A 23618-nucleotide genomic window follows, 5' to 3' on the forward strand; every position below is an offset into this window, starting at 1 on the left:
TAATATAAAATTACCACACACAGATTTTATAATTCAACTCAGAAAACCATTTTTTTTTCAGGAGCCAAGAAAATATAGTTCATTACCATGATTCATCCTAAAGCAAGTATAACACCTAGGATATACACTGATGTGTGTTTCTCTGTGTGTGTGCATGTGTTTTCCTGTCAAAATATAGAAAGCAGTATGAGCAAATTATAAGATTGATTGGCCTCCTAAACATGCAAAAAAGAGATTGCTTACATTTAAAGGTTCAATTAAAAAGAAATAGTACCTGGCACATTGGAAGTGCTGAACAAATTTTAACAATAGTGATGATGACTGTTACTATTATTCCCTATAGAGTTTAGCTTGAGACTTAAAAGTCCTTTTTGATCATTCTGTTTAGAGCCTACGACATATAGTGGATGGGCAAGAGTGGGTGCAAATTGACAGGAACTAGTTGGGGAAAGACTAAATTATGGTGAAGTTGCTTGAAATGGAAAGAAGTGGATGGACTTGAGAGATACTACAGAGATAAAATCAACAAGGCCTAATAATGAATTAGATATGGCAGGGGTGGGGATGTCAGAAGCCTTAAAATGACATGCTAATACAGCATGGAATAAATCCTTATTTTGCTTTTCTGCTCTCCCTGACACCCCCATCCCATTTTTTCCCACTATGATACCCCTTTCCTTTCTTCTCATAATAAAGAAATATCAGAAAAAATGAAAACAGGACCAAAAGGAAGTGACAAGTATAAGAACATGAACTATTTGGTAACATGTAGCAAAAACAAGAGACTTCTTTTACCCGAATTTGGCTTTTTGGTGCCAGTATGTGAAAAAGCCACTACATAATTGGGTGAGGGGAAGAGGTGTAAGACAAAGGAAGAAGGAAAATTAAATAGAATTAAAATGTCTGAATTGATTTTAAAAAATAAGTGAATAGCATAAGCAAATGACTTTTTATTTTTAATGCCTATAATGAAGGTGGGGGTGGGGCGGCATAAGCAGCAGGTAGAAAATAGAGGAATCAGGACCATTGCGGCTGTCTAGGGTACAGGTTGGGGCAGGAACTAAGTAATGTGGAAGAGGGAAATGTTCTGGAGAGGGAATCAGGAGATATGGTTTCTAGCCCTGGCTGTACCACCAATGATCATTTGAGCATGGAGCCTACCTGCAAGGATTCTATGAGACAGCACTTGTGTTCATGGGCTCTGTAAAGTTGTGCGGAGCTGTAAGAACAACAATAACAACAACAGCAACAAAAAGAGTATGATCCAAATTGGGGTTTTGTTCTTGTTAGTTGGGGAAAGATTTTAGAAGACACATGTGAAATGACATAGGTAATCCCATACTTTTAAGAGCTTTAAATTTAGTGTTATTCTTTTAAAATTACACAAGACAATACTTAGCGCCATTTGGTATTTTATAAACAATCCGTCTAGAATTCTTCCATTTATATGTACATAAAATAATATGCAGCATATCTTAAGGACGTAGATATTTGTTTACATGTGAATGCATGCCTCCCACCTGTACAGATTTACCTGATCCTGCCAACTAAGGAATGTGATTATCTATCTTGGTTGTGCCAACTCAACTTAGGTACGTCTTGGGAAAATTTTCAATAGTTAAAGGAATTCTTAAATCATTCATTCAACAAATATTTATAAAGCACCTATTATGTGTCAGGCATTATGCCAGATGCTGAGCCTACACAAATGAAAAATGAAGAAAGAGAACACTTATGTCTCCTGCCTTAAAAAACTCAGAATCTAGCAGGGAAGGAAAGCATTGTACAAATATTTATGAGTGTACTAAGTCAACAGAGAAATTTGGGGTATTATAGAGGCATAAAACAGGCCAACCAAATCTAGTCAAAATATCTTATTTCTGCATCATCATCATCAGTCATTGGCTGAATGGCTAAATCACTCCTAAGACACTCTGGATTTCTGCACATTGGGCAAAATGGACTTAGTAGCCCAAGGAAGGTTCTCTTAAGAGATGAAGGTGTGGGTCATTGGACACAGAAGCACAGGGAGCCTGGAAAAGGACACAAACAAAATCACAAAAGCAGGGATTTGAGGGGATCTGAACAGAGCACTGACAGTGTCTGCTATAGGCATCAAATAGGATTTTGCAGTTTATATCATTATATGGGTTATATAAATGGGTGGTCATTTCATTTGCTGATGGAGGGAAAATAGAAGAAGGAATATGTTGGGCAAAAAAAATGGGGGTGAGATAATGAATTAAGTTTTAGACTGGTTAAGTTTGAAGAATCTATGATTCACTATTTAAAAATGTTCAGTAAGCAGTTGATTTTGAATACTTAAAAGAGAAAAAGAGAAAAAGACAAGTCTGGTATAGAGATACAAATTTCAGAGTTGTTCTATAAAGATAGCAATTGAAACCTGGGGAGTAAAATTGTCTAGGGAGGATGAGTCAGATGAAATAAGAAGTAGGCCTAGAAAAATCTCTAAGTAATCCTAATATTTAATAGGATGAATAAAAGAAATTGCAAAGGAGATTGAGAAGGGATAGCAGAGAATAGGAAAACCAGAGGAGTCTGGGCTCAGAGAAAGTTAGGAAACAGAACCTAAACTATGCTGGATTCCAAAAAAATATGGACTTAAAATTATTCATTGGACTTAGTGATGGTATATATTATTTTGGACCCTATTGAGCATACTTTGGCGGAGAGGTGATGATGTTTAGAGGAAGGTGATGAGTAAGAGAAGAAAATATTAGAGTGCATTAAGGAATGAGAGGTAAGAATGAAAAATGAAACCTATATTCTGATACAAATGATATACAGATTAAAAATATGTACGTTAGGACAAATAATTGCATCAAATGGAATAAAATCTACAGATACTCTTTAACTAGGAGGAACTAAGGTAGAGTTACTGAACTCATCCTGGTCTTGGCCCAGGTAACACCTTCCTTTTGTTTGTTTTACATCTCAAAACACAGATTATATTTCTGCCATCCACCATAGCCCACTTTCTGGAATCACTAGGAGTAATGTTAATCATACAAAATACATGTTTTCCTAATTGCAATTTTTAGCACTATACCACTAGACTTTCTGCTTCTACTTAATTGCATTGCTAACATATACTTTTCTCTTGTTCTTCTTATGTCTATTTATGTCCCTAATTACTACTGCAATATTTGAAGCAATGGGATCTGAAAATGGAAGCTGTTATTTCTTATATGGATTATTTTAAGTACAAATACTCCCTTCTACATGGTAAAAGAAGATTCCTATGAGGTGAGTAAGGATGCTATAGTTTTCTACAAACTTAGGTGAAGAAAACAAAAACAAAAACTTCTGTGTAAAGTAAAACCTGAAAAACTTCTATCTTCCAATCCCAAATGCCCTTTTTTAATGACACTTTTATGAATCACATTCACAGATATTTTCCCTGCAAAGAAATAATGTGTACTCAAGAAAGTGAAATTTGTCTGGAAACTTTGAATTTGTTTTAGCTTTGGAGAACAATTACTTTAATATTTAATAGTTAATTTCTTTTTTTATTGAGGTATAATTGGCACTTAACATTATATTCGTTTCAGGCATATCTAATGATTTGATATATTTATATATATTGCAAAATGATCACCACAATAAGTTAACATCCATCACCACACATAATTAAAAATTATCTTTTTTCTTGTGATAACTTTGAAGATCTACTCTTTCAGCAACTTTCAAAGACACAATGCAGTGTTATATATATATGTACATTATATCCCAGTGACTTACTCATTTTATAACTGAAGTTTGTACCTTTTGACTGCCTTTACCCATTTCACCCTTGCTTTTTAAGTGTATAATGTCCTTTAATGAAGATGATATTTATGAGTTTAAATGTACTTCTGTTGAGTGGCTGGCTGGTCATCTTGTGGCTAACATTTAGGACAGAGTGGAAAAGAAACTGTTGGCAGGAAGCAACCTTCAAATGTAATGGTTCAATTCAAAACCAGCACTGAGCTTACGAAAAGTTGGGATAGAAAGAGTCAGAGGTAATCTCAATAATTACCATTAATATCCACTATCCCAAAAGACAACAAATAGAAACAAAAGAGAATTTTATTAATATAAGAGCTTTTTAAGTGGGGCACCTGGGTGGTGCATGCAGTTGGTTAAGTGTCTGATTCTTGGTTTTGGCTCAGGTTGTGGTCTTGGGCTCTTGGGATCCAGTCCCCAATCAGGCTCCATGCTCAGAACAGAGTGTCATTACACTGCTGAGGTATTCTTTAGTTACAAAAAGGTGACACTTTTTAAAATTTTTTATTTTTTTAAAGATTTTATTTATTTGAGAGAGGAGAGAGCGCAAGCGCATGAATGGGGGGAGGGGCAGAGGAAGAGGGAGAAGCAGGTTCCAGCTGAGCAGGGAGCCCCACATGGGGCTTGATCCGAGAATCTTGGGATCATGACCTGAGTTGAACGTAGATGCTTAACCGACTGACCCACCCAGACGCCCCAAGGTGACACTTTTTAAACCAACGTATTTTGGAGGGAGGGGGCCCCTGCCCTTATTCTCTGTAGTACTGTAGTACATTACACAGTTAATAGCATCCCCTCTTTTCTTTTTCTGTTCTCTTTTTCTCTTTCTGCTTTCTTCATTCCCTCCCTCATTCTTCTTTCCTCCTTGTTTTATTTTTTATTTTCAACATCATCTTCATTATTGAAATCTGCTAATTTCTTAGTATCTTTATAATATTTAAGACACTTAACCTGAGCTTATGAATATATGACCATAACAATTCCTATGGACTTATGGGCCACTCCATAGCTGAGTAAAGGGGTTTTTGTTTTTTGTTTTTTTTTTTCCCTAAAAACAATGTACTGGCAATAGTGATGAAAATCACAATACAGCAATATTATAAGGATAGTTTTTTTTATGTTATCATGAGAAACTAAGAGAATGCTAAAAATACCATTATAGTGCTGCCTTTCCAGACCATTGGGTAGGTAGTCATGTTGATGGAGATCAAAAACTGTTTGACTAGTATCTATTCCTTTATGTAGGAGGTCAAAAAATCTCCCTTTGGTGATACATATTAAGTATTTTTGGCTAGTAGATTGTATTGAGAATTTTTTCTGTTAGTTTTAGTTATATTCAATCTCTTTCTAGAAAGAACATTTGTTAATAATAATAATAATAAAGATTAACATAGTCAACAATTATTAAGCATTTTCTATGGGTCAATAAATGCTTTTCATAAATGTTGTTATTAAATATAAAAACATCCCACAAATGTTTATGCAAAGATATATTTTTTCTTAAAATTACAAGAGTATACAGTAAAATTTATTCTAAGTAGAAAATGAGTATGTTTACAGATTTTTAGTATCTGTAATCATTATCCAAGAGAGTCTTAAGAGAAAATGAAATTCCCTTGATCAGGTTCAAGGCCTTGTTTTTCTATTTAAAAAGTGTCATTATAAATCTACTGAGGTTCCATTGTGGCAGGCGACAGGGGTAATTTAAGCATCCAGTGTTTGTGTAAAGTATTCCCTTATTTGATATTAATGGAGTAAAGAGGACCTATTGTACTGAGAGTAGGGACTGATGCATGAACTCTATTCTTGGATTTAACTCTGGAGCTCCATGTAAGCCAAGTTATCTGATCTGACCATCTTTAGGACAGAAATATTTCTATAAATGAGTTTCACAGAATACTGTTAGGAAGTAACACAAAGATTGCTTAAATAGTAATACAAGAGTTAAGGATTCCAACCATGTTTTGTTTGGTTTACATATTATTATGAAATTATTTAACTTTGGCATATGGAAGTATAATTCCTCTAGAAGAAATAAATTAAAATGAACTTTTTTTTAGTGTTTTAGCATAACATATTCCTGTTTTTTTGTTCACTATCTCTTAACAGCTTTTTTTTTTTTTAAGATTTTATTTATTTATTTGACAGAGAGAGACAGCAAGAGCAGGAACACAAGCAGGGGGAGTGGGAGAGGGAATAGTGGGCTTCCTGCCGAGCAGGGAGCCCGATGTGGGACTCGATCCCAGGACCCTGGGATCATGACCTGAGCCTAAGGCAGACGCTTAATGACTGAGCCACCCAGGCGCCCCTCTTAACAGTATTTAAATTATCATCTTAAAAAGACTGAGTGAATAATTCTTTTCAAGAAACATTACCAGTGACCTCTATAGCAACGATAAAATTAAGTTTTAGAAACACAGAGTTTCTTTCAACGATCACCCAGGCACACACAGGTTTTGACATCTTCATGTTGGAAAGATTAGTCTAACATCTAGCAACTGCTGATCTGGCTTCTGCAGCCATCCCCTCTTGTTCTAATACCAGAACAAAAATTTTCTTTTGGGAAACCACTTTTCTCTATTCTCAGTCATGTAGTTTGGGGAGAACTTATTTATTCATTTAGTCACTCACTGAAAAATTATTAATTGAGTTATATATATGTGCCAGGCACCATTCTAGAATCACAAAATATAGAAATAAACATCAGACCAAAAACAAAAAAGCCAATTGCTTTACCTAAGGATGATAAAAGTTTATAAAGCAAAAGGTAATGTATATCAGAGCTTATGAGTTAAAGGAAAATCTTTATTGAATTTGAAAGTGTGGAGATGTAAACTCTGGGGCTTCTAGCAGCCATCTTACCACCACAGGGTAGTCAGCTCAGTAATAAAACCAACAGAGAAGAAGAAAGAGCTAAAGATTCAGATGAAAACAAACAAAAATGTTATAGCAGTTTTGAGATTTGGGATTAAGCCATGTTTGAAGTTAGAACTATTTCTGAAGTAATGTGAGCCAGTAAATTTCATGTTTAGGCCATTAAAAATTAGGTTTCTAACACCTGCAACTGAAAGAATCTTAATTGATACACTGAGATTTTCAAAATTCTAAGATAAAGATAAAAATATTGGTCAATACTTTCCTTATTAATGTCTAAGAGTTTCTGACAAAAACTGATCTAGACTAAAATTATTTACATTACTGTCAATAATAATTTAAAAAATGTTATGCACATAACAATGATCTATTCAAAAGTCTACAACATTTTCTTTCCATTTTTCACATGTCAAAATTATGTGAACAGCATTCTTCTTGATGATTTATAAGCAATAGGTACAATTAGTAAAACTAGAATTTAACCCCTCAAAATTATAATAGACTTCTGTGTTTAAATTCTTATTGGGTTGCACAATTTCTGATTTTTCATTATAAATCTATGGTTTGGTCTGGCAAAATTTAAAGCTTTTAGAACTTTAAAAATCCTCAATCTCTCCATGTCTTTATACCTAGAATAGAGCTAGATTCAAACTATACCTGTTATATTGATGCCCAAATTACTCTCAATAAAGGTGAAGTTGTTAAACCCTTAATTTAATGTTGATTTCTACAATTCTCTGGGCTGTCTATAGTCTTTAGGCCTCATCAAATTCCACTCAGATCCAAACCAAATTTAACCAAATATTCAAAAGCGTAGTCTGTCTGACATACCTCAGACGTCTATTGTGATCTACTTAAAATTAAACTTTGAACAGACTCTTCAAGCTCTCATAGATTTCACTATTTCTTCCCCCCAACATGGAATCATGTATTACTTTATACTTAAAACTCTGCTGACCTTCATGTCTTTAATTGAAAATTGCAGAGTTTGGAAACTGAATTAGACATAAAATGGGACCAGTGGTGAAATCGTGGTTACGAAATTTTCTGACATACTGTTGTTTCCATTTACAACATAAGGTTCATTGAATAAACGTTCTGAATGCTTACCATAATATTTGCATCTTGCTTATAACAAATTGCTAACCGGTAAGTTTATGGGGTAACATATGGGTCTCAGTTCTTTAGTTGGCGGCAGTTAAACAAATCCTACATTTTTGCACACAAATAAATGCTTGAGAAAGAAACTACCCATTTTATGTAATCATATGTCCATTTGGATGTAGGTCAGGAAGGACTTGCTAGTATGCTAGCAGCCATAAAAAACCTGCCCCATGCTAATTACTATTTAGTTGCAGGGGTTGGTTCAGCTAGCTATGCATATGTTATGGCCCATATGTATAAACCTTTCCATTTGGCAAACCTTTCCAAGATGGGCCTTCCCTAAGTATGAACCTTCCCTGCTACATGGATTAACTATGAAAGGTTTAAATTGCTTGCTTTTGTTTTTTATGAAATGATTCACTCTAGTGCCCATATTTTTTATAGTTATTAGGGACTTTTAATTCGGAAAGAGTAGCAAACCCTATTTGTTCATGCACATTTCTGTAAATGGCCCATCACTTTCACTTTGCAGTACACATGAAACCATCATTCTTATTATTTTACAGACTTTTTCTTTTTCATGTGGATTAGTTTAGCTTGTTCAAACTGGGTACCATGAAAGGGAGTCATATATACTGATTATTTGTATTTATTATATCAAACAGAATATATGCATATAGGGGTTTGTCTCCTTCAAACACAATATTTGTAATTAAAGTTAATTTTTGTGGAATAGTAAAACATTGAAATTTCTATAAAAACAGAATTTATAAACTATTGTTGGAGATGACTTATGTGGGAAAACATTTCAGACACTCAGATAAATAATTTTTATTTATTTTTTGAAGCAAAAATTATGCTCACTATAAGTTATTCTGTGGCAAAATCAACATGAGGAGTATAACTCCTTGGCTTAATCTTTGCCATTATATTTAAATGTAATAAATTTCATATAAAATATTTTGAATTGTTTTTCACAAATTTATATCAAACTATTATTCTTCATTAGTGTTTAGTGAATAATAAATTTGATATTGTTCTTATAGTCATTTGGCTTATTATTGACTGTATCTGAAAGCCTATAATTAAATTCCCAGGGTGCGCTCTACTATGTAATTACTGAAATGTCAACGTCCTTGGAATCTTTCATATTGTATACCCTAGTAGAAAACTGATATTAAATTATATTTTTAAATTAAATGTTTCTATAGGGAAGCAGTTAAGTAAGCCAACTATCTTATCCAAAGTAGTTCCCCAAGCTAAAGAAAATAAAACCCTAAATGTAAAGCTAGTTAAAATTTGTATGTTTACCAAAATTCAGTCATCAAGTTTCTGAATTGTCAGATATGATAATTCACTGTTACTCACTACGTATTTTCATATTTGGTTCAAGAAATGTAAATCAGAATTCATTAATTTTGATAGTTACAAAGAACCTTATTGATGGAATCAGGATATAAAATTTACAGGTTTCAAAAAAGCATGTGAAAATATAGACACTAGAAAAATTTTTAAAAACTGAGGAGAGGGAGCTCCAAAATTAACAAGATAAATTTAGAAACTTTAATAATTGTGTAGTAACCTGTTCTGAGAGTGGAATTGCCTTGCCTTTAATGGACCATGTACCTTTTTGACAATATTTTCTATCCTTTACAGCAAGGTTACTGTTTTTTTATTATTATTTTAGAGGATACATTAGTGAAATACCACAACCTTCTATAACTAAATAAGTTTTGCTGTAAGAAGAAAAAAAAAGCAACAAGTGGTTCATAAATCAGTTATAGAAAATTCTGAGTGTTTAAAAGAACACCTCCTTTATTGTAGTATTATGAAAGGTCCCTTATTGAGAATTGTATCTATAATTAGCTAAGCCTGTTTATGAAGTTGTCATTGTAAATTCTATATTTATGTATCCTTTTGATGAAATTTTCAATTTCTTAAACAATAAATAATAATTTTAATTTAATAGATTTAATTTTATCAATACTTTCATAATTTCTGATTAAAAGTGGAAAAACTAGTTTTTCTGTAATTTTATTAACCCATATGAAACAGAAGGAACATTTTACACAAATAATTTTTGAATCATCATATTATACTATCTTGGAGATAATAATAACCAGAATTCATCTAACGAAATGTTTCTCAACCTCAGTATTCTTCACATTTGGGGCCAGTAACTTGTTGCAGGGGGCTGTCCTGCACATTATAGGATGTTTAGTAACATCCTGGTCTCTAACCACTAGATGCCGGTAGCACCTCCTCAGTTGTTACACCTAAACCTATCTCCACACATTGCCATATGTTCCCTGGAAGGCAAAATCATTCCAAGTTGAGGACCACCGACCTACCAATGACTACTGATAAACAAAATTTTGTCTGTTTTATGTTAAAAGAGAGAAGCAAATAATAGTAATGAAATCTTTAAATAATTATTTTTTATAAAATATAATATCCAGTGTATCATCTATTTTTATAATTCAAAAGAAAGTAACATGAGAATTTCTGTTTATTACACTTTCTCAAGTATGCAAAGTTCTAAAATCATTAAAAAAGTAAAAATAAGTCACATTCATCATACTATACTTACTAAAACAAAAAAAGAGAAATTTAAAAAAAAAAGCACAATTTGACACCACAGAAATTGAAATTAATGCAGATAATATTCAAATTATAATATATGAGCTCTTTTACCTTAATATTTTAATATGATTTAAACTACATAAGCATATCCTGTGAAATAAGTAATGGAATGAAGACAGTGAAAATCAAACGAACAAGAAAACATAAAATCATCTGCATCTTTTTTTTTTTTTTTAAGGTTTTTTACTCCAAGCCAGTTTCACTTGGTTGCAGAAATTAGAAAATACAATTACCAAAGAAATTTTTTCCAAGATTCCATGTGTGTGTGTGCGTGTGCTACTAATGGTAATAAAGTACAACTTAACTAGAAAAAATATTTACCTAGAGTATCTGTATCATTCCTATTTACCACCAAGTGTGTTTCAAATGACACTACAGCAGAAGCTGTGACATGCAATATAAAACAAGACAAAGAACTATTTTCTAACTTTTAAGTCTGTTTTGATCCCTCTCACTTTTTCTATTAATTTTTAGAAAACTCCCCATAATAAATTTACAGTACCTTCAAGACAGATACCAAAGCTAGCTCAATATACCCTTTACTATTGTGTGTCTTTGGATTGGTGGCCAGAGGTTTATGATGTGAAAAACAAATAAATGATTTTCTATTAATATTTTCAGATTAGAAATTTTTCATATTTTGACTTTTGGTTTTCATTATCTAGACAAATATTTTCTTTAAAAATCTTTCTCCTGATTTCCATGTAAAGTAATGGTAGAAGTCATTATCAGATGACTAACCCGCAGAGAACAACTGTGAAATCAGGATATAATAAAAAGGCAACTACCAGAAATACTGAAATTAATTTAGAAATCAATAACAATAACATAACTGTAAAACCCCAAATATTTTGGAAATTAAACAACATACTTCTAAATAATCCTACAGTCAAGAAAGAATTAACATGAGGATTTAAAAATATGTGACCATAATAATAAGAAGAAATATAACATATAAGCATGTGGGGACATGGATAAAGGAGTGCCAGGAGGGCAAAACATGGCCTTAAATGGGGGGAGAGGGAGGTTTAAATCAATTATTAAAACTCCTAAAGAAATCAGAAAAAGTCCTAATTATGTAGAAGAAAATAATAAAGAGGAAAACTCAAAAAGAGTAAATTAAAACAACAACAAAGAGGAAATCAGTTAATCCAAAAGTAGGTTCTTTGGAAAAAAAAAATCAATAAAACTCATAAGTTTCTAGGTAGATTATTCAAGAGTTAAAGAGAGAAAAAACAAATTACCAATGTCGGGAGAGAAAGCCATCACTACAGATTCTATTAATATTAAAATCAAAACAAGGAGATATTAAAAGCAATTTTAGGTCATTATTGACCATGTGGTTGAGAATTCAACAGCCAAGATGAAATGGACAAATTCCTTTAAAGACACAAATTACCGAAACTGACCAAAGGAAAAAAAAATTAAAAACTTAAAAACCCTTTCCAGTTAAAGAAGTTGAAATTATAAATATTTTCCTACAAAGAAAATTCTAGATGGATTAACTGGTAAATTCCCTCAAATATTTAAGAAAGAATTATTACTAACTCAATGCCAACATTTCCAGAAAAATAGAAGAGAAAGAAACACTTTTCAACTACTCTTTTTGTGAGGCTAGTATTACCCTCATAACAAAATTATACAAATACTTTATAAGAAAACTATAGAATCTCTCATAACGATACATGCAAAAATTCTATTAAAAATTAGCAAATTTAAGACATTATCTTTATATATATATACACACATGTATGTATGTGTATAAAGATAATATGTAATATTTATGTATATATGTGTAAAGATATAAAGATAATATACACAAAAATATATAAAGATATATATATAAAAAGATATAAAGATAACTACATATAAAGATAATATGTAATATCTATACTGGTAATGCAAGTTTGCTTTAAAGTCCAAGAAATCAATAAATGTGATTCATCATATTAATAAAAGAAAAACTATGAGAATATTTTTAAATGCAAACAAAAGCATTTAACAAAATTCTCTACCCATTCTTGGTTAATAATACAAAGAAAAAAAAAGGGAAAAAAAATCCCAGCAAACTAGGAATATAGGAATAGAAGGAAAACACCTTAATCTGATTAAGAATGTTATGGAAAAACCACCTCCCTTACCTCTTACTGGTTCACCTACTTATGGTCAGCTGGGTCACTGAATGTGGATGTTTCCAAAAATGGATTATCTCCAATCAGCTGCGAGCTGTGTAAAGAATAAGACAAAAGACGAAGAATTCTATTTTTAGAATTAGGAATTCTACTCTGACCTTGCTGGAAATGATGCAGCTTTCTTGTCCCTAACATCAGTTCCAGACCAGCCTCGTTAGTACATGTTCCAAAAGGGAGTGTGGGGGATTCAAACATAATTCTGATTCAGCTAACTTGGTTCTCTTATTGGATTGGCATGGTCCTAAGTTATAAAGATAATGACCATGTGGTTGAGAATACCGCTTACTGACTCCCACAGTGGCTCTTGTGGGCTAAAGTCAGAGACATAATGGGTCTCTGCAAGTTTTATAAAAATGCTCTTCTCATTCTTGCATCAGATCTCTTTGGAAGAAAATTCTGGGTGTAAGTAGGAGATGATTAGAAAAAGATGATATTAAAAATATAAGCATACTGGGACGCCTGGGTGGCTCAGTTGGTTCGGCAGCTGCCTTCGCCCGGGTCATGATCCCAGGGTCCTGGGATCGAGTCCCACATTGGGCTCCTTGCTCAGCAGGGAGCCTGCTTCCCTCTCTCTCTCTCTCTCCCTCTGCTTGTGCTCTGTCAAATAAATAAAATCTTTAAAATATATATATAAGCATACCTTAGTTCCAGACTACCACAATAAAGTGAAGAATATAATAAAGCGAGTCAAATGAATTTTTCAGGTTCCCAAGGTAAAATTTATTTTTACACTATACTGTACTCAAGTGTGTAATAGCATTATGTCTAAAAAAAAATGCATATACCTTAATTGAAAAGTACTTTATTGCTAAAAATTGCTATCATCTGAGCTTTCACCCAATCATAATCACTGACCACGGATTACCATAACAAATATAATAACGGAAATGTTTGAAGTGTGAGACTTACCAAAACGTGACATGAAACGAGCACATGCTGTTGGAAAAATGACGCCAAATGATTTGCTTAATGCAGGATTGCCACAAACTTAATTTATTAAAAAAAAAAAAGGCAGTATCTGTGAAGCGCAATAAAGCCAAGTGCAATAATATGGTGATACAGGTATGTCTGTATTCACATGGAATACACCAGAAGCTTGCCAGGGACTTGGAACAGGAGAGGCTGGGTCATAGGAGACGGCACTGGGGGTCCAAAGCGTCAGCCTTAAGCCGCAATGCCTACCCGCCATTGGAGCCTATTCCCATGGAAAGCAGAGCTGGAGGTTTTTCAACTCTCTTGTGAGGGAGGAGCCAGGCTGGCAGGATAGGGTATCCCTCCGGTAGGAGACACCTGGGAATCCTGGTTCTTTGTGAAGCCCAGACCCCATGAGGCAGCAAATCCACACGGGGACTGACTGTTGCCCATTTGCGCATGTTACCTCAGGATGATTTTCAGAAGGTGGGCTCCTTCCACACTGGAAACTATGCAGGTGGTTGAGGCCTGGCCAAAGTCCCACGGGTTTTGAGGGCCAGCTCTGCCGCCGCTCGCTAGGAGTGCTACTGCGCATGTGCACGCAGGCGCAGGTCCGAGTAGTCGGACGCTTGGAAAGTCGGAGCCTTGGAAGAGCAGTGTTTGTGTCTGGGGAGCAGGTTCCTGGAGTTAAAAGGCATCTGCCAGATTCCAGTCCCTGACCTGCACAAATACACACATTTCTGCTAAGGCTGGGCCGGAGTAATCTGGACTGCCGTGCCACGGCTGGATTGTGAGGACTGGCTGCGGCACCCTCCGATAAAAGACACTTGGTAGCCTTGATTGCTGCAGAAGCCTGGGACCCCAGGAGACAGTAAGTCCATGTGGGCTCTATCGCCCATTTCAGCGAACGCCTCACAGTGATGTCCAGGGGGTGGGCTCCCTCCATCCTGGAGGCTATGCAGGTGGTTGGGGGCGATGGGCTATGGCGCTACGGGCCTGCAGGGCCCGGCTGCCCAAGGGTGGCTGACGAGGTATGCCAGGGACCTGGAACAGGGTAAGTGCTGACGGAGCCTGAGTCACAGGAGCAGGTTATTGTAAGTAGCGGGTGTTTGCCTAATTCTAAACCTTAACGTGCCTTAACCTTCTCGCTGAAGGCAGAGCTGGAGGAATCTTGACTGCCTTTCCGCAGGCGGGCCAGATGGCTGAACTGGGTGTCATTCAAAAATTGACACCCGGGAGCCGCCATTGCTGGAGAAGCCCAGGACCTCATCAGGCAGCCATTCCAGATGGGGACTGGGAAGAGTTTGAACGTGCTACCTCGGAAAGATTTTTCTGGTGGTGGGCTGCCTCCACCCTAAAGGCTATTTACATGGTTGGCTTCCTGCCTGAGCTCCAGAAGTCTGGAGGGCCCCAGAAGCCAAAAGCCTGCCACAGGGTGCAGACTACACATGCGCGGACAGCTCAGGTCAGGGTAGCCAGGGACTTGGAACATGGCAATGTCGAGAAAGGCCGGGTCACAGGAGGGGTATTGGGGGTATAGGGTACCTAGCATCTGCCTGATTCCAAGCCTTAACCTCCAAAAGTGCACATTTTCTCCCTAAGGGCAGAGCTGGAAGAATCTGGAATACCTTACCAGGGCTGGTTTGGGCAGGCTGGCCAGGGTATCTTCCAGTAAGAGACATCTGGAAACCTTGATTGCAGCAGAAAAAAATAAATAAATAAATAAAAAAGAAATGGAACATACCAATTTTGTGGAGGTAGAAGAACACCAAACAAGCGCCTAGGGAGGTGAAACTGGCATTACTGATCTTAGTCATTTAGAACCATCCTGCAGCCTTACTCATGAAGGAAAATAACCTTGTGCAGCACTCCAAAACTGCAACAGGTTTAAATTTAACTGACTTCTGGGTTTGCTGTTCATCAACAGTAAGCTTTGACTAAAATCAGATTGTCATTCCCATTAAACTTACTGAGCAATCTATTGGGAGCAACAGGAATGGCCCCACTCCTACAACTTCCTTAAGTTGTAGGAAAACACCAATAGATATTTTATGGGTATTTTCTTTGTCTACACTCTCAGTCTCTTTTTGAGGCAGATGAAAACCACCTGGCTGGTGGTGCAGACAAACAAGATGGATTACACTGACTCCTCTTGGTTCATCCTTTAAAAACTTTGACCAGACCGGCGTCATGGCAGGGCAGGCGTTTAGAAAGTTTCTTCCTCTCTTTGACTGAGTTTTAGTTGAAAGGAGCGCAGCTGAAACTGTAACCAAAGGAGGTATTATGCTTCCAGAAAAATCTCAAGGAAAAGTGTTGCAAGCAACAGTAGTAGCTGTTGGATCGGGCTCTAAAGGAAAGGGTGGAGAGATTCAACCAGTTAGTGTGAAAGTTGGAGATAAAGTTCTTCTCCCAGAATATGGAGGCACCAAAGTAGTTCTAGATGTCAAGGATTATTTCTTATTTAGAGATGGTGACATTCTCGGAAAGTATGTGGACTGAAATCATTATTAAAATGGCATGAAGTGAAGCTGCCCATTCCAGTGAAGTTGTGAAATCTTTCATCATGTAAATAATTTTCATGTCTCTTTTTTAAAAAAAACAAATGGTATCAAAACAAAAAAAAAAAAAAAAAAAAAAAAAACAAAACTTTGACCAGACTGTTATTTGAACTAAATTGGTAATTTTAAGATTTATCAGCCAGCCAGGAGGCTGGCTATATCAGAGGTAGGGTCAACTCTTGTTAAGTCTCACTTGGAAGAACCCCAATAATACTTTCTTGTGCCCCTGAATTAATGCCTCTTACATAGTATCTAGGCATGGACTTGGTTTCCTCCTGAAAACACAGTGATGGCACCCTAAGAATGGTTATAAAATAGCTCCAAGTGTTTAAGGAAGCACCACCAATAGATCATGCAGCTCTCAGATGACTGCGAGCTCTCTCCAAAATTAGGTCAGCCTTGTTTACTTGGGATTGAGGTTGGGGGGAACTTCTCAGAGGGATAACAAGAGATGCTTTATTTATGAATATTCTTGGGGGATTCTCCCTACAACAGAAGTCATAGAATTAGAAAAGATGGTAAAAATTTGTCTCTGATTTTAGCTGAAGTGATTGATGATAGCACCTTGATCATGGAAGGCATTTAGATCAGACTTACTGGCAAGGGTTGTTATAGATGATAGAATTTTCCTAGATTTCCCCTTTCAGGCCAAGGCAGTCTCTGCAATTGCTAACACATCCTACTAAGCCTGGATTAATGCCTTAAGCCAAGTGGAAAGGTCAATAAAGAAACATAAGTGGAAAGCCATCTACCTTTTAAAGGTAGATACTGAATTTTTATGGGATTTGGGTTGGGCTAGGATCCTAGGAGTTATGATTGTACTACAGTACTACAGATTGGCCTCATTCTGTTGCTTGTAGTCTGTTTGAAATAGCCTTAATTAGATGAAACAAATATACTAATTAAGTAGCTTTGGCCCATCTTCCGTCTGGGGAAATTTTTCAGAAGCTAAGATGATGTAGAATTGATATCTGAATATGATTGATAGACAGTTGAGCCCATGTCTCTCATGTTTCTGTATATTTTGTGAAGAGAGGCACTGCTAGTCTTTATTCTTTTCAACAATGCATGTATAGTGAATGGTCTTGGGAGATACAGTGTCTCCCTCCAGAGCTGAGAGCAGTTCAATAGAGATAATCTCTCTTTGGAGCAAATGTTTGTCAGGTTTATTATAGCTCCTTATAAAAGATTAGAAATCTTTATTCTTGGGGTTGCTTAGCTATGATACAAATCCATTGCATATGCAACAGTCACCTAAACTACCCCTGCATGTAGCTTCATGGGATTTAGGGGTCAAGGGGAATTGATGTCAATATGAAACTCATGCTGCTTGTTGTGCTTTGAGAACTAATAGTCTTTGTTTCTGATCCAGGAGTCTCATGTTTTCTGCCTTCATTCATAAAACTGTGGAAGCTTGTTAGCTTTCAAGTAGGGTAAAATCTCAGACCCTTCACAATTTTTGACAATTGAGTTGAATACAAATGTTTAGAGTGGACATTTTTTCTTTGTTCCTCATCTTAGGGGAAAAACATTTGTATTTCACTATTTCACCATAAAGTATGATGTTAGTTGTAGTTTTTTTCTTAAATGACCTTTTAAAAAATTCCTGTTTATTTATTTACTTTTTTTTTAGAGAGATAGTGTGAGAGCAGGGTGGGGAGGGCAGGAAGGGGCAGAGGGAGAGGAAGAGAGAATCTTAAGCAGGGCTCGATTTCAGGAAGCTGAGATCATGACCTGAGCTGAAATTAAGAGTCAGACACTTAATGGGCTGAGCCACCCAGGCACCCCCAAAATTCCTTTTTATTCTAAATTTGCTGAGTTTTATGAGGAATGTCTGCTGGATTTTGCCAAATGCTTTTGCTGTGTCTATCAAGATGATCACATAATTATAACTTTTTTTTTATAACTTTTAGTCTTTAATATGGTGAATTGCATTCATTTTTGTATGCTATGCAAGCATGCATTATGGGATAATTCTCCACTTACAGTATCCTTTTTATACGTTGAATTTAATTTGCTAAAAGTCGGTTAAGCATATTTTGTATCTCGGTTTATGAGGGTATTGGTATGTAGTTTGTTTGTTTTTGTTTTATTGCAGTATCTTTGTCTGATTTTGGTGCCAGGGTAATGGTCTTACAGAATGGATTGGGGAAATATCCCCACTCTTTCAATTTGGAAGAGTTTGTGTAGAACTGGTATTATTTATTCTTTGGTAGAAAATTTATTGATTTTTTTTTTTAAAGCTTTTTAAATTTCCTCACATATCCAGTTAAAGCCATGAATTTCCCCTAATCTTTGCTTTAGCTGCATCCTGTGTCTAAAATTGTGTCTATGTTGTGTTTTCTTTATATTTAATACAAAATATTTTCTATTTTTCCTTGTGATTTCTTCTTTCACCATGGATTATTTAGAAGTATATTGTGAAATTTCCATAAATTTTTACTGGTGTTATTTTTGTGGTGCTTTCTACTCCACCATCTTCCCAGAATCCTCTTTATTTCTCCTAATTTTCAACGGATATTGTATATCATGAATGTTACATTATGATGTGTTTAGATTTTATTGTATTGAAGTAGTAGTGAAGTTTGTTTTGGAAAAGAGTTGAGTTACATTTTGGCCAACTTATTCCTTTACAGACTTGTTTTTAAGCATTTTTAGATTAAATTTGTAATAATATTTACTCTAGTTCTACTATTAAGACATGGCTCTTCATGGATCTCTACAAATTTTCCTGTTTACTCAAAGCCATTTCTTCACTTGTCTGGTAGATAAAAGACATGGAACACATAATCTTACCAATATGTTTTCATAGGAATTACTGGAGACACTGGGGTGAAGATACTCTTGAAAAAAAGTATTTTACATGGCAGTGAAAGTATATAACATTAAAAAGAAACAAAATCTTAAAAGTTAATTCCTGTCTTTTAGCAACTTCATTTTATTTCTGTCTTATTCTCTCGTACTGCACTGTTGATGATTTATTCAGATCTTTTAAGTCACAGATCCTTTCAGTATGTTTGTTTTTAATTTTAAGAACCATTATGGACTGAATAGTGTTTCTCCCAATTTCATATGTTGAAGCCTTAACCCCCAGTGTTTCTATATTTGGAAATATGGCCTTTAAGGAGGTAATTAAGGCTAAATGGGGTAATAAGTGTGGGGTCTTAATCTGATATGACTATTGTCCTTATAAGAAGACAAGAGATACCAGAGCATCTCTTTCCATGTGTCCACATAGAGAAAAGGTCATGTGAGAACACAGTAAAAAGTCTCTGTTAGTGATTTGAGGAGAGAAATTTCACCAGAATTCAACCCTACTGGCACCTTAATCTTGGACTTCCAACTTCTAGAACTGTGAGAGAGCATATTTCTGTTTTTCAAGCCTCCTAGTCTGTAAAATTTTGTTATGGCAGTCCATGCAGACTAATGAAATATGTTTAGATCTTTTTAGAAAAAATTTTGGTTCTTTTTTAAACCATTCTATTCTGATTTGACATTGTCCTGTCTTTTGTTTGTAATTTCTAACATTTTAAAAATTTCTGTGACTATATTAATCACTGCCTTAGCTTAGGCAGTTATGACAAATACCGTAGACTGGGTAGCTTAAATAACATATTTATTTCTCATAGTTCTGGAGTCTGCGAAGTCCAAGATGAGGGTGGTGGCCAATTCAGTTTATGGTGAAAGCCTACGTCTTGGCTTGCAGATAACCACCTTCTTTTTGTGTCCTCATGTGGGAGGGGAGGGGTGCTGCTCTTTCTTTCTCCTCTTTTAAGGACACTAATCCCTTCATGGGGTCCCATCCTTGTGATCTCATCTAAACTTATTTACTTCCCAAAGGTCCCACTTCCAAATATCATCACATTGAAAGTTAGGGCTTCAACACATGAATTTTTATGGGACACAAACATTCAGTCCATAACAACCACATTCATTTTTAAGCCATTTGGATTGTTCCGTTATTTCTATTTCTTGATGTGAGATATTATGTATGATTCCTTTATCAGCTTACTTTCTCTGGAGATTTTTCATTTCCTTGTGTACTTTATTTTTTTGAGTTTATCCTGTGAAAGTTTAGGATTTTTTTTGGTAGGAAAGTTATGTGTCTTGGGTTAGGAAGCATCTGTCTTGGGAGGTTTCACATTTATTTTTGTTTTGTTTGTAGGCAGTATATGTCTGTTGTGAATTTGGATCCCACAGCAAGGTATGAACAAACTATAAGGATTCTCTGTTTTTTCTCATGTCTATTTATATTCTTATGGCCACAGGAAGTTGAAAGGTATTTTTGCTTTCAGTTTTTCTAGTTTGTTTCATGCATATGGGAGTTTTTCATAACTACCTGTTTGATGTAACTAAATCAGTTGAAGCTCTTGTAGTTTATGGCATGGATTTTTCCCCATTAGAGGTTTGGATAAACCACTAAGGTTCTCTATCTGGCTCAGATACTCCATTGAACCATTTGACTTTGGCTTGGAGTCACTGCATGATTAAGATTTTGAGTTCAGTTTCTGAAAATTTGGGATTTAACTTCCTTTTGTGGTTGGTTACTTAACTAAATAGCTTTTGCTCTCTTTTATCCAATATTTCTAAGTGTTTATTGGAGAAGATAGCCTTCCATGTTAGCTCAATCTCTGGCATCAACCATAAATCTATTTAACCTTTTTAGGTCTGTGTTTCTAGATCTGTAAAATGGAGATAATTACTCTTAACTTACTGGGTGTTTGTGAAAGCAAATTAAATTAATGTATGTTAATGAGTTAGCATATTGCTTAGTAAATCATAAATATTCAGTAAATATACTTCATTAGTATTATAATTCTAAGCAACATGCATTTAAATTATGACATAAGCTACCAAAACTCAGCATTTGAAGCAATTTGAAACTGTTAATTTCTTAAATTTTTCTAGTGAAAGATTGCTTAAGTAATTTTTCTTCATATTCAAAATGTAGAGCAAAATTATGGGATAGATTAGTCTTTGTATTATTTATTTTTGATGAATTTCCTGATATATGTTAAATTTCCTGCAAGTGGTATTATGTTTGGGGTTACTGTCTGAGCTTTGCAATTTTGTACAAAGATTTCATACATAAAAGACTTCAGTATTTTGTATTCTGCTAGAAGATTTTTTGAGTAGATGTATTTTTAATTCTCTTTATACAACATTGATGTCTAATGAACGGATTTTAAAATCTTATAATTGTAAGAGAGGTTTTTAGGACTGAGGGCAAAGGATTTGTAATTCAGAACTTCTGATATTTTTTAATGATCCAGTTTAATGGATCTAAAAATCTACATATACATATTATATTTCTTTTATTGATTAAAACAGTTCCAAATCATTTGAAGGATGAACATGGAAGCTCTGTGGAATCTTTATCTTTAGGGGAATGGGAGTGTTGCGGGGGAGAAGGTGAATGTATTAAGTTAAATTAGTAAATAATTAAGAGTGGTTAAAATAGCAATGTTCACGCATTTTTAATTTAAAGCTTGTTCAATTCTTTTAAAGTGTATTTGAATTTGCAATTATTTAAGCTGTGAGGTATGCACTGAAGAGAAAGTAAAACTATAGATTTTAAGAATGTTGCTGGAGGTAATATATAAATCCAATTGATCAGTCTGGCAGAGAATTGATGCCACAATTTGTACCCAGTGGCATTTTCTCTCTCCTACTCAACTGGCTTTAGAACATTATCAGAAAGTCAATATAATACGCCAATATAGTGATATACTTTCAGTCATAAGTCCCTTGTACAGATTAAAACTTAGGTGCTCACATTGTGGATGATAATGGACAGACAGCCTGACTCCATCTCACTATGTGTCATCTAGAAAGGACTTGACTCAACTTCACTACAAGTTTCCGTATAGTTATCAATGATCCTAAGAGCCAGCAGACCAGTAACAGAGGATGCCTGTCTCTTCAGGACAAAAAAAAAAAAAAAAGAGGGAAAGGATAATATGTACCCAGCCCTGCAGTCTGGCTTCAGACCTCTCTCTAGCAGTCTCCTGTCTCCATCTGCCTTTCCTGATGTTCTGATCAAGTTACCTTTAAAATTCACTCTTGATTTCATGCTTGATTCTCTTTCTCTTTTAATTTATTAATGTGTTTACCACCTCAGCATTATCCTTACAGCTCATTCCTTTCCAAGCTTGCTCATTCCTGAAAAACTATTAGGAAACTACTTTCTTTCATTTGTTATAAAAGAATTTAATTCTGAAGGTTATCTATGTCACATAGCTTTCTATTCTCTAACAGCACAAAACTATGAGAAGGCCTCTATGCAATATATTTTGTCCTCAGTAAATGTGTTCAACTTACTGGCAGCTTTAGCAGAGTAGGCATATATTGATCATTATACTATCAGAAGTTTTGATTCCATAAACTGTTATACAGCATATTCCATACTGGTCCGTCCCATCTAAGTTTGGCTAACGCGATATCCTATAACACATGCTGCTTACCGTATCTGCCTACAATGAAGATGACAATTATTTATGCAATAGACTATTGAGGCACAACTAGTCCAGATATTTGTCAGTAATCATTCTTATTAGATTTCTTTGATTTTGGACATTAGAAAGGCTACACAAAGCTTAATTATAGAATGAAAATTATATACTGTTTATTTTGTAGTTACATTTTGTATAGTCATTCTTTTGTACACCTCATTCAAAAATACATGCTGAATGTCTACTGTGGGCCTAGGTACTGTAGTAGGTCCTGGAATGTAGCTGGGGAATGGACACAAAGTTGGTATTCCACATGAGATCTATATCCTAGCATGAAATACAATCAGTTAGAAAGCGTAAATAAATATATAGTATGTCAGATGAAGGTGAATGCTGGGGAGAATAGGATGGTAAGGGGGAAAGAGGATGTACTGAGAGGGGCTAAGGATATGGGGTGGTCATGAAAGACTTCCCTGATTAGGTGATATTTTACCAAAGACCTGAAGGAAGTAAAAGAGCAAACCATGTCAACATGTGGCAAAACAGCATTCCAGGCAGAAAGTAAAGCAGTTACAAATCTCTGACACTGAAGCATGCTGGCAAAAAGAAGCAAGGACCCTAGTGTGTCTGGAGCAGAGTGAACAAAGAGGAAGGTTGTGTTCCTCTGAGCTGCAGATGTGCAAGTCATTTGTAAAGAAACTGAGGAGGGAGGGGAAAGTGAAAAAAGCAAAACATGAATGCAGTTTCTAGGGAAATCCTCATTTCAACACATTCCTCTGGGTGTTCTAGAGTATAAATTACTTTGCAAAGTTGTATCACCTTGAGGTAAGAGATCTGGGCTTTTACACGTCTGTGGTAGTCAGTCATTGGCTGTGGGCAGCCCTGGGCAGTCTTCTGGATTTCAGTGCCTCTGGGCAAAGTAGTTTCTGCAGTTCAAGGTATCTCCAGAAAAAAGGCTGTGGGTGCCAAGCATGCAGAAGCTGTGGGAATGGGTACCTAGAACCAGAAATATTATCCCGGGACATCTGAGAGAACATGGAATCAGAACGCTCACCAATATTTCCCTTGCATTTTGATGTAGTCCTGTAAATGAAGTG

General features: G+C 35.3%; 1 pseudogene; it reads left to right on the top strand.

Moving 5' to 3' along the window:
• Nucleotides 1-15701: 15701 nt before the first annotated feature.
• On the top strand, nucleotides 15702-16087 carry LOC116624132 (annotated as a pseudogene).
• The last annotated feature ends 7531 nt before the right edge of the window (nucleotides 16088-23618 follow it).

This window comes from Phoca vitulina, unplaced genomic scaffold (genome assembly GCF_004348235.1).
Source record: "Phoca vitulina isolate PV1807 unplaced genomic scaffold, GSC_HSeal_1.0 scaffold64, whole genome shotgun sequence".
Taxonomy (NCBI): Eukaryota; Metazoa; Chordata; class Mammalia; order Carnivora; family Phocidae; genus Phoca; species Phoca vitulina.